This window comes from Lissotriton vulgaris, chromosome 6 (assembly GCF_964263255.1).
Source record: "Lissotriton vulgaris chromosome 6, aLisVul1.2, whole genome shotgun sequence".
Taxonomy (NCBI): domain Eukaryota; kingdom Metazoa; phylum Chordata; class Amphibia; order Caudata; family Salamandridae; genus Lissotriton; species Lissotriton vulgaris.
Window position 1 is genome coordinate 229,680,240 of NC_141694.1, and position 13,075 is coordinate 229,693,314.

The following is a 13,075-nucleotide window of genomic DNA, read 5'->3' on the forward strand; positions in this document are numbered from 1 at the left end:
AACTTGCATATTGTGTTCACTAAAATAACAGTTTCTTGTATGGAACATAGTAATAATGCATTTATTCATTCGAATGTCTGTTTTCTGTTTTCTGTTTTTATGTTTCATGTCTGTGTTTCCAGCCTAAAAGGTGTTCTAATAGAGAACACATAGGATAAGATTAGGTTTCTGCCTCGCATTTATAGACGTGTCCTATGAAGGTTTCTGATCATTAACATATAGTCTACTCGATCCTTGAGTCTGTCTTCTATGTAGAGTTTGGTAATCATAGTACCTCTTGCAGTTTACTGGAAACGTAAACATTTAGTCCGTTTTTAGTGTTATCGTATGTGCGTCACGTTATCTCATGATAAATATGCCGTGAGAAACACGGAAGTCAATCCCCTCCGGAGTTTGAGGAAGGAATAGCGAACTAGCGATCGGACAGCGGTTTTTCGGTGAGTGTTGTAGTCGCTTGGTGTGACGGTAGAGATCTAGACAGCCCGTTCTGGCAATTCTCTAAATTATGTGCATCCCTTTGCCTTATAGAGCGTTATCTTGTTGAACCCTGTTTTCGCTATTCGTGGGACTATACGCTGTTAAAGCAGGTGAGATGTTATACCGTTTTCATCTCCTCGTTGCTAAAATTGGTTATACCATTTTTTCATCTCCTCGTAGCTAAAACTGGGATGCATTTTGCCTCTTTTTATAGATTTCACTATTAATTACTTATCCCGACAAACACGCTGATACCAGGTGAGATTTTGAATCTGGTACTTTTACATCTATCTCACAATCTTCATCACAGAAGTATTGATTACCTATATTTTTTATTTTCAGGAAGTTATATATTTTTTTTACAATTCAGGAAGCGAATTGTGAATGTATAATAGTACAGTTGTCTATTCCAGAAACTTTCAATCATGTTTATTGACGTTTGCGGACCTGGTATTTTGTTGACTTCTTTGATTTATGGGAGTTTCAGAAGTAGCACAGGCATTTTTTAACAGTGAACAAATAGGCATATATATGCACATGGAGTTGTCGAATAAAGATCTTATGTGGTGTAATGATCCTACTCATAAATGAATTACACAGTTTATGAAACTGATTGAGTGTTTAATTGATGAAGCTATTTTCTATTTTTTAATTTCTCATTGAACTGTAAATAGGCTCATAATGGCATCGCATACAATTGTTTCCTTGTTCTTCTTTGTAACACAGGTACCCCTGACGAAGGGACCTTTTGAGTCCCGAAATGCATTGGGTTCTCAGGAATTGTAACCACTGGTAGAATTGATGTTTAAGAAAATGTATCATTGATTCATGCTCATGAATAGCAAAAAGTGAAATGTGTGAAGAAAATAACATATTAAATGTGTTGATGAAAATTAATCAAATATTGTGTGAATTGTTTTCAAAAATTCTTTCAAGTTGATGCATGCTAGAGTCCTAGCTGCCAAACTTGGGGTTAGGCCACTTTCATTGGTATACACAATGCTTAGCAGGCATTAATACAGCATAGCACACAAACATGTCTGACCAGATTAATTCGATTAACTGAGTGCAACTTCCACCTACATACATATAATCTTACTGGTTAAACTTAATCTCCCTAACCTCATATCAATAGCAGTTTTGCTGTGCAGGAGCTTGAAATGGATCTAATTGGATCTCAAGACTTTCCGGTTTTGCACAAATGTTTCCCCTAACTACTCAAGCAAAATAAAAGAGCAATCATATATTGTGCCAACACTTCCCCTTTTTTTAAGTTACATGTCACATTTAGAAAACCTGAACACTAACTGACAAACACCTATTTCACTAGTGGGAATACATTTTTTGGCTATTGATGTTCGAGAAATGGATCAAAATAACTCTAGGAAAAACTTTGGAAGAAGTTCCTAGTCAAAAATTGATTATATGAATAGGGAACATCTCTTGAGTTCCATTTTAAGTGAAGGGATGATTAAGCTATTTAGTCAAGATGACAGCACTAAATGTTGCCCAGAGCAAGGTTTAAAAATAGGCATGTTGTATAAATAGACATGAATGCTTCACTTCACAATGGTTAATGTGCCTTCAAATATCCAGTTCAGCATTCTTTTTAATTCAATCAGTCACTCAGTCAGAGTTTTGCAGAGTGTACCTACTCAGCCGTAAGGGTCTCTAGGTGCTGTGGTGGGGGGCGGGGTCTGCTGTTCAGTCAAACAGCCATGTCTTGAGGCCCTTCCTGAATTGAAGCAGAGATGGTAATTGCCTGAGATGCAGAGGAAGGGAGTTCTTGGTCCTTGCAGTGAGAGAAGAGAATTAATTTGCTTCTCTACATTTATATATCATTATTCCAACCTCTTTCTTGGCTAGGAGAATTTCTCCTGCTCGTAATTCTTCCAAATAACTTTCTTATAAACATTTTGGGCCAGATATATCATTATTTGACACAGCACAGTGCACACAGACAACTTGCTGTGCTGTGCCATATGGAGAAAGTGGAAATGTGCCATATTTACTAACATATGGCACATTGCTGCTCAGTTTCTGTGCTGGAGCTCTCAATGCAGCCTTGTGTCAAAGCTTGCGCATTTCTGTTATGGTGCAATGGTGCCCAAGTAGCAGCCAGGTTCAGAAAGGGACTTCTTCCCTGCCCAAAAACAATCCTTTTGAGGTGTTTTCCTCTTTCTAAGTGTGCTGCAGAATGCTGCACACTTGGAAAGAGGAACAAAATGAGGAGAAATATGATACATCTCCTTGTAGCTCCTCTATTGTGAAGTCATAGTATTTTGATGAATTCCTAAGTTTACTTGACTTCGTAAATCTGGGAATGAGTCAAAATTCATGAGTGGAAGCATGTAAAAAAATTCCCACTCTCCACCCATGTCATGCCTTGCTGGCGCAGAGCAACCCAAGGCAGCAACTTACGCTGGCTTGTATTACTCCAGATCGAACAAGCAACGCAGGGCTATGCAGGAAAGCCTTGCTTGGCTAAATTAATCTGATTTAAGGATTGCAATGCCCTTGCATCACCCCGCATGCATCAAGGGCAACACAGTCCTATGATAAACCTGGCCCTTTCTGTACACAAGTAGATCAATATACGCACTTAGTCTTATGTCTAATAAGATGATAACATGCATCAGATCTTTCACTCTCCTTCTAATACATTGGTTTATATACATGCTTCCATCCCCCAGTCTGATTGCACTGTGCATTTTCTCAATTATCACATGTTTATCTTTTTTTGGTGAAATAATTTGTTTAGGAGTCTTAGTTTCGACAACGATATTCTACATTGTGTTGCCCAGGTGGCCACTCTGGCAAGAACATGACATACTGCCTTTAGAGGAACTGATATTTGTAGCGTTAGGCAATGAGTCAATTGCTTGAACTAGCCTCAGATGGTAATGTGCCCCATAACCAACAACATCTGGATTGAATAACAGAGTTATTGTTACCCTAACATGAAGCCAAGATGTCCCTCTCTGAGCAGAGTTTTATGTTAAGTTCTGTGCTGTCAGGATGGAATTAATTTGAGATTTATTGAGCAGGGAGTCAAGGGCTTCAATGCACAAGCTAGAGAGCTTGAGTTTCAGAATGTAATCTTGGAGGACCCATTGGTACACTACGGTATTAGAGAGACATCTGTGGTTTGTCCAATTAAAGATAGACAATGTGGTTTAGAGTTCTATGGATGGATTACACGTTCACAAACATGACGGATATCGTGCTCACGTACACCTTCACAAGCATGACAGACATCCTGTCCACCATATTACAAGTGCAATATATCTAATTGCAATTGTAATACAGTGGATAGGATAGCCGACATCTTTGTGAAAGAATGACCCATCCGCCAAACTCTAAATCAGGCCCGGTGTCCTGTATATGCATTGCTTCACTAAGGATATTACACAGGATACAATGAATTACTTTATTAAAAGCCGCTGACAGGTCCAGTGCGGTAAGAGGAACAGAACTTGTGGGAAGGGTATCATCAACTATTTGTGAAATGGCACAGTTTGTGCCATCTGACCAGAACCTGATTGACCATGATCCATCAGTTGTAGTCCATGAATAATTTTTGGGTGTTGTCACAGGCAGGTTTCTAACACTTTTACTAGAACGGGTAAGTTCAACACAAGGTGAAAGTTGTCCATGTCCTCAATTCGAGAGCCAATTTCTTTATGAGAAGAGTGACTTGGCCAAATTTAAGGCAATACAAGACTTTTGTTTTCCGCCTATGTGACATTGATAAAGTTTCTACAGAAAGGTTTAGTAAAGAGCCTTATGTCTTTTAAACACATGTGTTGATGAGCAAGAAGTGAGATGAAGGTCTCTTTTTGATTTAGGTATGCATGATTGTATTATGGGCGACGTGTCACAATTCTCACCAAGAAGTGTTTTCTTTCTCTTCCTTTTTTATAATTAGATTGGTCTTCAAAGTTATTTACTAACATAAAGATCCTTCTGTTTCACCTTTTCAGTGAAGAAATTTTCAAATGTTTTGCAACTCTCCTTGGTGTTGTAATTAAAACCTTAGGGCCTGATTTAGATCTTGGTGGTCTTACTGCTGGTCTGCCGCAGCGTTGGTCCCAAATACTCCATCAAGTTGATGGTGGCCCGCCCACCATATTTAGATGTTGTGGCAATAGACATGAGACTGCTGTGGTGTCAGTCTCCTCTGCTGGCTAGCAGTACTCTGTCACCGTCAGGCCAGCAGGATTGCGCTGGGCTGATTTAGATGTTCCAGTCAAACTGGTGGTGTCCAGGCTGCAGAGTCCTGAGGTAGTGGAATAATGGTGGCGTGGAGACAGGTATGTACTACTCATTTAAATCTCAATACTCGTATATGTTGTGTATATGTCAATATGTACATGTCGGTAATGTGTACAAGCCATTGTTTTTACAGATAACATTGCACACCAACAACATGCACACATCATTGACAGTACACCCACACCCACCAAAAAAGCCTACCTTAGAATCCGGTGAAAACAGGGTGACTGAGCATCATGGTCAAGTAGCAGCAGAACACCAAGGACTTAGACAATGACTTTGAAGACGGAATCAGTGGTGTGACCCTGATAGAAGGTAAGTCCACACCCATTTTTCTTTGTTTCCACCAACCTAAGCTTGGAGGTGTCTCCGCCACAGATGCCTTGACAGAAAGACACTTTGTTAGCTGGATAGAGGGAATCTCGCAGGGAATCTCTCCAACAGCTGCTGCAGTCTCTGAAGCCATTGATGCAGGAGAGATATCCTGGCTGAGTCGGCAGGACCACGGCGGTCTTCCCTCCAGTGCCCAGTCAACATCTAATTAGATGGGTGGTCTATTAAGGCGATAGGTGAGAAGACCGTCAAAAAGCAGCGGCTGGACCAGTCCCGACAAGATCTAACTTGAAAACTTCATTGCAGATACTATAGTTACCATCCAAACAGTAACCTTTTTGTAGAAACAATATTCAACAAGCACTTTATAATTATAATGTGGAGCAGTAGGATTACAATGTATTCCTTTACTTCTGAATACACTTATAAGTCATGACATTATTTTTTTTAAACTTTTCTTCATTTACTTCTGCTCGTCATTTTTAATTTGCCCTGAGAGTAATACATTGTCGCTGTTTTCTTAATTTATTTGTATCATTTTTCGTCTTTGTGTTATTTATCTTGTTTGAAAAAAATTTTCCTCTACTGTATTTTGCTTTTCTGACAAAGTGCTCTAGTTTTGTTTTTATCTACAAAAGCAACATTGTAAAATTTTCCAGGCTGCTTTTTAATTTTGCCACCTAAGTGACCACTTTCATCTCATCCATTGCTTGCCTGGGTAATTTTCTCACAATAACAACTTCAATGCATGTAACTAGCCAATCCTGGATGTGCCATATTCATTTGTGTGAACATGGATTTGAAGTTATTCCATCATTTCCAAAATCCCAAACTGGTAAATTCATTGACAAAGATAGCTATACTAATTGGTGAGTCCAATACACACTTATCAATGCACAATTTATCAGAGGAAATGAAATAGGATTGTAAAATATATGTAGTGATCTCAAACCTACCAGCACAAGTAATAGTGTACCTGGAGATGTTGTTATATGATGGAACTCACTCTTGCAGGTGCACACAAGCACATGTCTGGGAACCTGATCTCATGTATTCCAAGATTGTGAGAGTGTGGTGCTCCTCTGGGCCCTTTTAGGGGTGCCAGAGTGCTCAATTACTGTATCTTGTTAGCGGGTGCAACATCATGGTCAAAGCATGTGATTTGAGGAGTGTGTGTGAAATGACAGAGACTACAGCAGATTTATTTATTAGTTGTGTACAAGAGAATGCAGTGGCGTGGCAAGAGGGGGCAGTCCGACCCGGGAGGCACAAGTTTTGGGTGGTGGTGGGGCCTCCACACCCCCGCTTTTAACTGCAGCTGTTGTGGGGTAGCCACAGAGGTAATCATCAGCGCCCCCGCTCTTAAACACGGCCACGGGGCAGCAAATGCAGGGGCTGCCATGGGCGGCCGTAGGTTCAGCTGCGCCACTGAGAGTGGATCCAGATGCTTGCACACAACATTTTCAAACTGCATTAGTCTGTCTGTAATGGGTGAGCCTGCAGATCAAAGGATTAGACCCGCCCCACAAGATAGTGCTTACATATCATTTTTTTTCTTCTTGAGAGCCTTAGCATGAGAGGAGGCTCTTGCCACACCCACAGCCCGGAGATGAAGAAGTGCAAAAAAAGAAAAAGCAAGTTCAAATGAATTTTCCATTTATTTTCCCATATTTGAAATGACATTCCCAAATACACCAGGACCACCTCACCCTGCTCAAATTTAGAGATGAGCTAGAGACACACCTCTTCAAACAACACTACATCACAATGAAGTAACAGTCCACCCCCACCCTCAGAACCCAGTGGGCTTTCTAATCACTCATTCACTGTATCTTGATGATTGAGCCAGTGCAAGATATTGGGTAGATCATGTGGCATTTTCCAGACAACAAGAGAAAGGAATGCTATGGGCTTTACAAAAGACATTATTTTAAATGCATCCACCAATTGGCTATCTGTACTTGATAACCTCAATGGATTCACTCTTCATACATTTGATGTTTACACGTTACAAACTGGCTATCATTGACAGTACATCTTTAAGATAGCACCCATAGTTTTTTTAACTGAGAACTAATACATTTTAGTTTACATCCACTGCATTATTGAGGACTCACGTATGTCACATGGTATGTACATCATCCAGCACGCTGGTCGTGTAATGCAGAAGGGATCGCGTCACTCAAACATATGAGAAGCCACTAAAGACCAACACCAGCAGCTGAGCCTTTAAGAGGTGTTGACTTCCAGGACATGAATGTAAGAACTCTGCTATTCACTATAGTTAAATGTTTGAGAATACTTTTCGAGATATGACTATTTCCTTCCATCTAGCCGGCGTATACCACACAATCTTCGCCTCAAGTTCCATTGGTTGTTTTACCAGGCAGAATTCCTCGCTCTTCCCCAATCCGGCGGAGTTACTTGAACTGCATGTGTACACTAAGCATAAATGGTGGCTTAGGGCTCTCATAGCAGCATAGCTTCTGTGAGAGCATCTTTTCTCTGATGGTTTTTATATTAGTAAGCACCTATGTACTGAGATGTGTGTGATGTACGAGTGTTGACAAACCAATCACCATGACATTTGAGAATATGTGTGTGTAACTCACAGGTGGCAAATGAATGGAGTGACCTGTGCGACACAGAATGCTGCCTGAAGAGTAAGGTACTGTGGGCATCAGTGTGGGCCCGATTGCAGGATTTATAGAACAATACATCCAAATGGTCCTGATGAAAGCGCCACTGGTAGCAATGAGCTGCATGTGTTGGTCAGTGTGGCAAAGACAGGATTGACCCTTACCAGTATTTATTTTTAGTTTGTATACATGAAGGCATTTGGTGCCCTTGAGAAGTTTGCCAACGGCTTCTGTAGTAAAACATGCTCTTTTTCAGAATAAACTAAGTGAAAGAACACCCCTTGAGTCTGAGAATGGATGCTAAATTCTTGAATGAGAACCAGATTCCCTCAAGTCTGTGGTAAAATCAGCTGTAAATACATTCGTTTGGGATTAATAAATCACTGTAACCAGTGGCACGTCCCCACACCTTCAAAAGATTTTCAAATATAATATGGGTCACATGGATAACTGTAGGCAGTGATGCATGGCAACGTGTTATATAATATATGGCGTTGTAGCACTCACAAACCACAAACATCACATGGATACTGCATCACAATTTGATAGTGCACAAGCGCCCAAGTGTGATAGCCCACTCCGACAAGATTAGGTGAACCATTAGGCAGAATAAGCATGTGCTTAGAGCATCAAGGGAAGGGGGCACCACAGAAATGTTCTATTGCTTGATTTACCATGGACCATATGGTGCAAAATTGCCAATGGTGCAGCTTAACCTAGAAATAAAGTGGAAGTATACATAAATAAACATTATTTTCCATCTTACTGTAAGTTTCATTTCATTTTGAAAAATTACATTACATTTTACATTTTTTATTGTTTATATTTTGAATTGGTTATATATGGGGGCACCAAAATATTTTAAGTGCTTAGGGTCTCTAAAGGTCTTAGTCCGGCCCTGGACTCCTGTTTAGTGAAAAAGGTCTGGTAGCAAAGATATAAATCCCCATACAGAAGGAACAGCGGGTGAGTACTGAAATAGCCACTAGTGAGATCTAGGACTGCAAGGAGCTAGGACCGAAGAGAGCTAGAACTGCTGACTGCTGATGTAGCTCTTTTCTTCTGATTTGGAGTTTAATTCGTTCAGAAAGGGCATAAGAGGATCCCCCTTCATTTCAAAATTATCCATCCAGACTTAAGATGAGCAAAATTAATTTCAAGAGTCCAGGACTGGCTTTAGAGCTCGTGGGGCTCGATGCAACATTCTTTTTGGCGTGCCCTCCCCCTTACAGCGTTAACAATCCACTCAGCTTTCAACATAACATACAGATCTGTTCTTTGCAACAGGCATATTAACCCTCTGTGCTGCTTTATGGTGAAAACTGCCACTAGACAAAACTCTGATCTCTCTTTCAAGCAGAAAGATTATTCACAAGAGTTATCTGGACAATTTATTGCTGCTTGAAAGCTGGATACACAATGAGCTCTGCAGCAGGTATTTTTAAATCTTATGTTTTTGCTAACACATCCCCCCCTACCGAGGTCACTCCCCTCCCTCCAGGTCAGCACCAAGGGCCTCATTTATGAGGCTGTGCGTCACTTTTACGCCGCCGGTGCGTCACTTTTTGTGACGCACCAGTGGCGTAAAAAATGCGCCTTGTTGAGCCATATTTACAAAGTGACGCATCTAGGTAGATGCGTCACTTTGTAAACCCCTGCGCCACATTATACCTACGCCAGGTATAATGTATGCAAGGGGGGCGCATTGACGCAAGGAAGGGTCGTAGAAGTGACGCAGTGAAATCTATGAGATTTCACTGCGTCACTTTTAGGATGCTGTTGCGTTGATATCTTGCGCCTGCCTCACAGCAGGCGTAAGACTGACACAGGCCCTTTCACATGGAGCTTGCCCCATGTGAAAGGACGCATTGCTGGAGTTGCGTCACTTTTGTGACACACTCCAGCATTACGTCACTTTTGCGCTTACAGATACGTCAGAAATACTGACGTATCTGTAACTCCTTGCGACATGATGTGTCATACATTAAATATGACGCAACAGGAATGTTGCAAGGAGTGCGCACTGAGAAGTGACGCATCGCTGCTTTCACGCAGCGGTGCGTCATTTCTCATAAATGAGGACCCCAGTGCGGCCACACTAATCGCACTGCCCTAAAGCTGGCCCGAACAAGAATTACAGTTACAAATTCTTTTTTACTTTCAGTCCAATGCTTAACTGGTCAAGTAAGTGGTACCGGTTTATCATCAAACTTTGTACAACTACTTTATCTTTAAACCGATAGGATTTTTAGAGTCCTTCCTGCCAAACCATTCAGTAAAATAACCTAACTAAATGCGGAAACAGTAATAACAGTCCAAATAAAACGTATCATCCGAAAAGTCCCAATTAAAATGGCGCCCAATGGTGATTTACACAGCTCTAAAAACAACCTGGAACGCCAAGCTCCATTAAACAACTATTTACATATTGTAAAAATTCTGCGATGGAGGCCGCAAGGACAGTTATAGTAATCAGAAATAAATAAGAATCCAGTCTCACTTCAGAAAAGGGATTATTATTTCAGCTGGCGCCCGGAATGATGCAGGACAGAAAATGTAAATCGAGCATGGAAAATATTCTAAAGGGCACAACTTTCATACTGGTTGAAAGATTTCAGCTGCACAAATCAAAAATGTCAGACATTTGGTATAATCAGGATATTTACGCTGCATGTAGAATTTATTCTCACTCCAGGAAAGCAGGATGATGTCTGCCATTATAATACAACAAACATGCATTAGCATTTTAATGTGACTGGCACACTTGAGAACTAGGCTCAGGACATGTGAAGCCTAATTTATACTGCCTCTTTTCAATTGTAAATCCAAGCATCTCAAATTAGAAATCTGTTTGTCATAACTTGAATGTTAAAAATGCATTCGCGCATTACCATATGGATTTAGAGTGTTTTTCAGAAGGGGGGAAAAAGAGATGGCAGATTTTAGTACCCTTATCAGGGATGCTGGAGGCTACCTGTGCGCCTCTGGCTGTACCATAAACAGTTGTGCTGGCTTAGAGCAGAGGGCCTGTTTTAGGTTTATAAACAGCATAAATTGATAAAACGTGAGTTTACACCTGCTCTTATCCAGCACAATTTTTGCAGGCTCCCCTGCTTCATCGGCTGAATAAGCTCTGACCAGACCCCTGGTCAGGGATCTGTTTGACCCTGGGATGGAAGCCCTCAACTTTGAGATCCATTATGCAGTCGCTGGGTCACAAAGTGCCTGGGATGGTGTCCCCCGGGCACTGGCCAGGGCTCCGATGCATGGCCATGTGAAGAAGCTAAGACTGGGACCTGGGTCAGAGCTCCAGCTGGCCTGTGAGATGGAAGACTCCCTTTCTAGTCTTCATTCTCCATCCAAGTGTGACAGAAAGTGCCCTGGAAGGGGTCCCATGCTTGGCGGGGTTAAGAAGCTCCGACCACTCACTGGGTGTGCCAGGGGATGGAAGCCTCTGGCCCTTGCCTTCATTCTACAGTCCGCCATGTTATCCAGTGCCGGCTTCACACAGGTACCAGGTAGGGCTTCCCTGCCTGACTGAGTAAAGAAGCCCTGACTGGCCCCCGGGTCAGAGTTCCAGCTGAACTGGGCATGGAAGCCTCCCTTCCCTGGGATCCATTCTCCAGCCTTTATGTCTGAAAGTACCCTGGGAGGGGTCCAGCAGGCCCAGGAGGGCTGGCCTTCATGGCTGGGTTAAGAAGCTCTGACTCGACCCTGGGCCAAAACTCCATCTGTCCCAAGGGTGATAGCCTCCATCCCTGGCCTCCTTTCTACAGCTCTCTGTGCCACAAAGTGTCCAGGACAGGGCCCCAAATGCGCTGGGAAGAGCTGTCCTGTTTGGAATGTTGAGAAGCTCAGATAGGGTCATAGCTTCAGCCTGGCCAGCAGATGTAGGGGTTAGGGGTGGGTAGAGATAAAGTGAGATAAGGGTATATTTTTGGATTCATAGATGAGTAGTATTAGGATGAAAAGTGTGTTTTCTCATGGCTAATACATATATATATATATATATATATATATATATATTCACTCCACCACCGCTGGTCAAGGGAGGAGCCGGCTCGGGCGGTCCCGTTGTAGCCACCAGCTGGCTAAATAAATTCACTCCAGAAAACACCAAGGTAATGATGTAAGACGGGACACCCAGAGCTGCAGTGTTCAAAGTTTTATTCGGCAGATGAAAAAAGTTTCACGACGCGTTTCGCCATTACGGCTTGGTCACGCTCGTCCTGTGGCTCTCATTGCCGTCATTTAAGCAACACCCACTCGTGCACATATTTACATCACATGAGATTTCAAGAAACAATGGCGGCCATCTTATAATGTGCAAAATTGTCAACAACACATGATGCTCGCAATACTGCTTAACTAAACATAGACTAAATTGGTCTCAATATTGTTTTAACATAAACATGCATTATATCAGCCTGATTTGTGATATTTCAAATCAGAATACATAAATATACTTTAGACATTTTATATATGTCCAAATACCGGCCATCATTCATATTTCAATAAGCAAATAGTCTTTTAAGGCAGACGCGAGCTATTTCGTCATATGATATAAATTATTGACTCACATCAGTATATCAGTGTTTTAGCCTCACAGACTGTCTACCGCCAATCAGAGCAACAGAGGTTGGTGTGTTGCCTTGACAACCCTGTATTAGATCGACTATAGCAATGTGTTTAATCCATAGCGCCCCAGTGGGCATTTTGTGTCCTTGCAATGTTGCAGTTAAGTCGCCCCAGTGGGCGTACATTATGTCCTAGATCAACGATCATGACTCATATTTAGTTCATTTAAGTTCTGTGTTCTTAATAATTGGCTCAAATTAATCATAATAGTCCAATGTCTCTTGGTAGACCATCAGTGATCTTCTTTAACATTATTTCTATGTTGTGCCGCCACCATGTGATGCTTTCAAACCTATGGATAAAATGAATTATAATACAATTTTAAAATCCAGAAAACCGAGGATAGCATTTCACAACATTGTCTTATTCATATAAGTGGATTGACAGTTCTTCCGTCACATTCAGACCTTTTGGGGTTAGACATTCGAAGTCCACAATGTACTTGGACTCAAGTTTCCTAAGGGATAGTTCTTGGTTTCCTCCTCTTATTCCCAAATCCACATTGTCAATGACAACAAATTGCACCAATTGTTCATTTTGCATGTGCATCTCTGAAAAATGTCTAGCAACAGGGTAGAGTTTATTGTTGTTATGAATTGCTCTCAGATGTTCTAATACCCTCTTTTTGGCAGTGTGTTTGGTGCTGCCAACATACCATTTGTTACATGGACAGATTACATGCTGTATGGTGTATTACAGGTTAATCGTTTCCG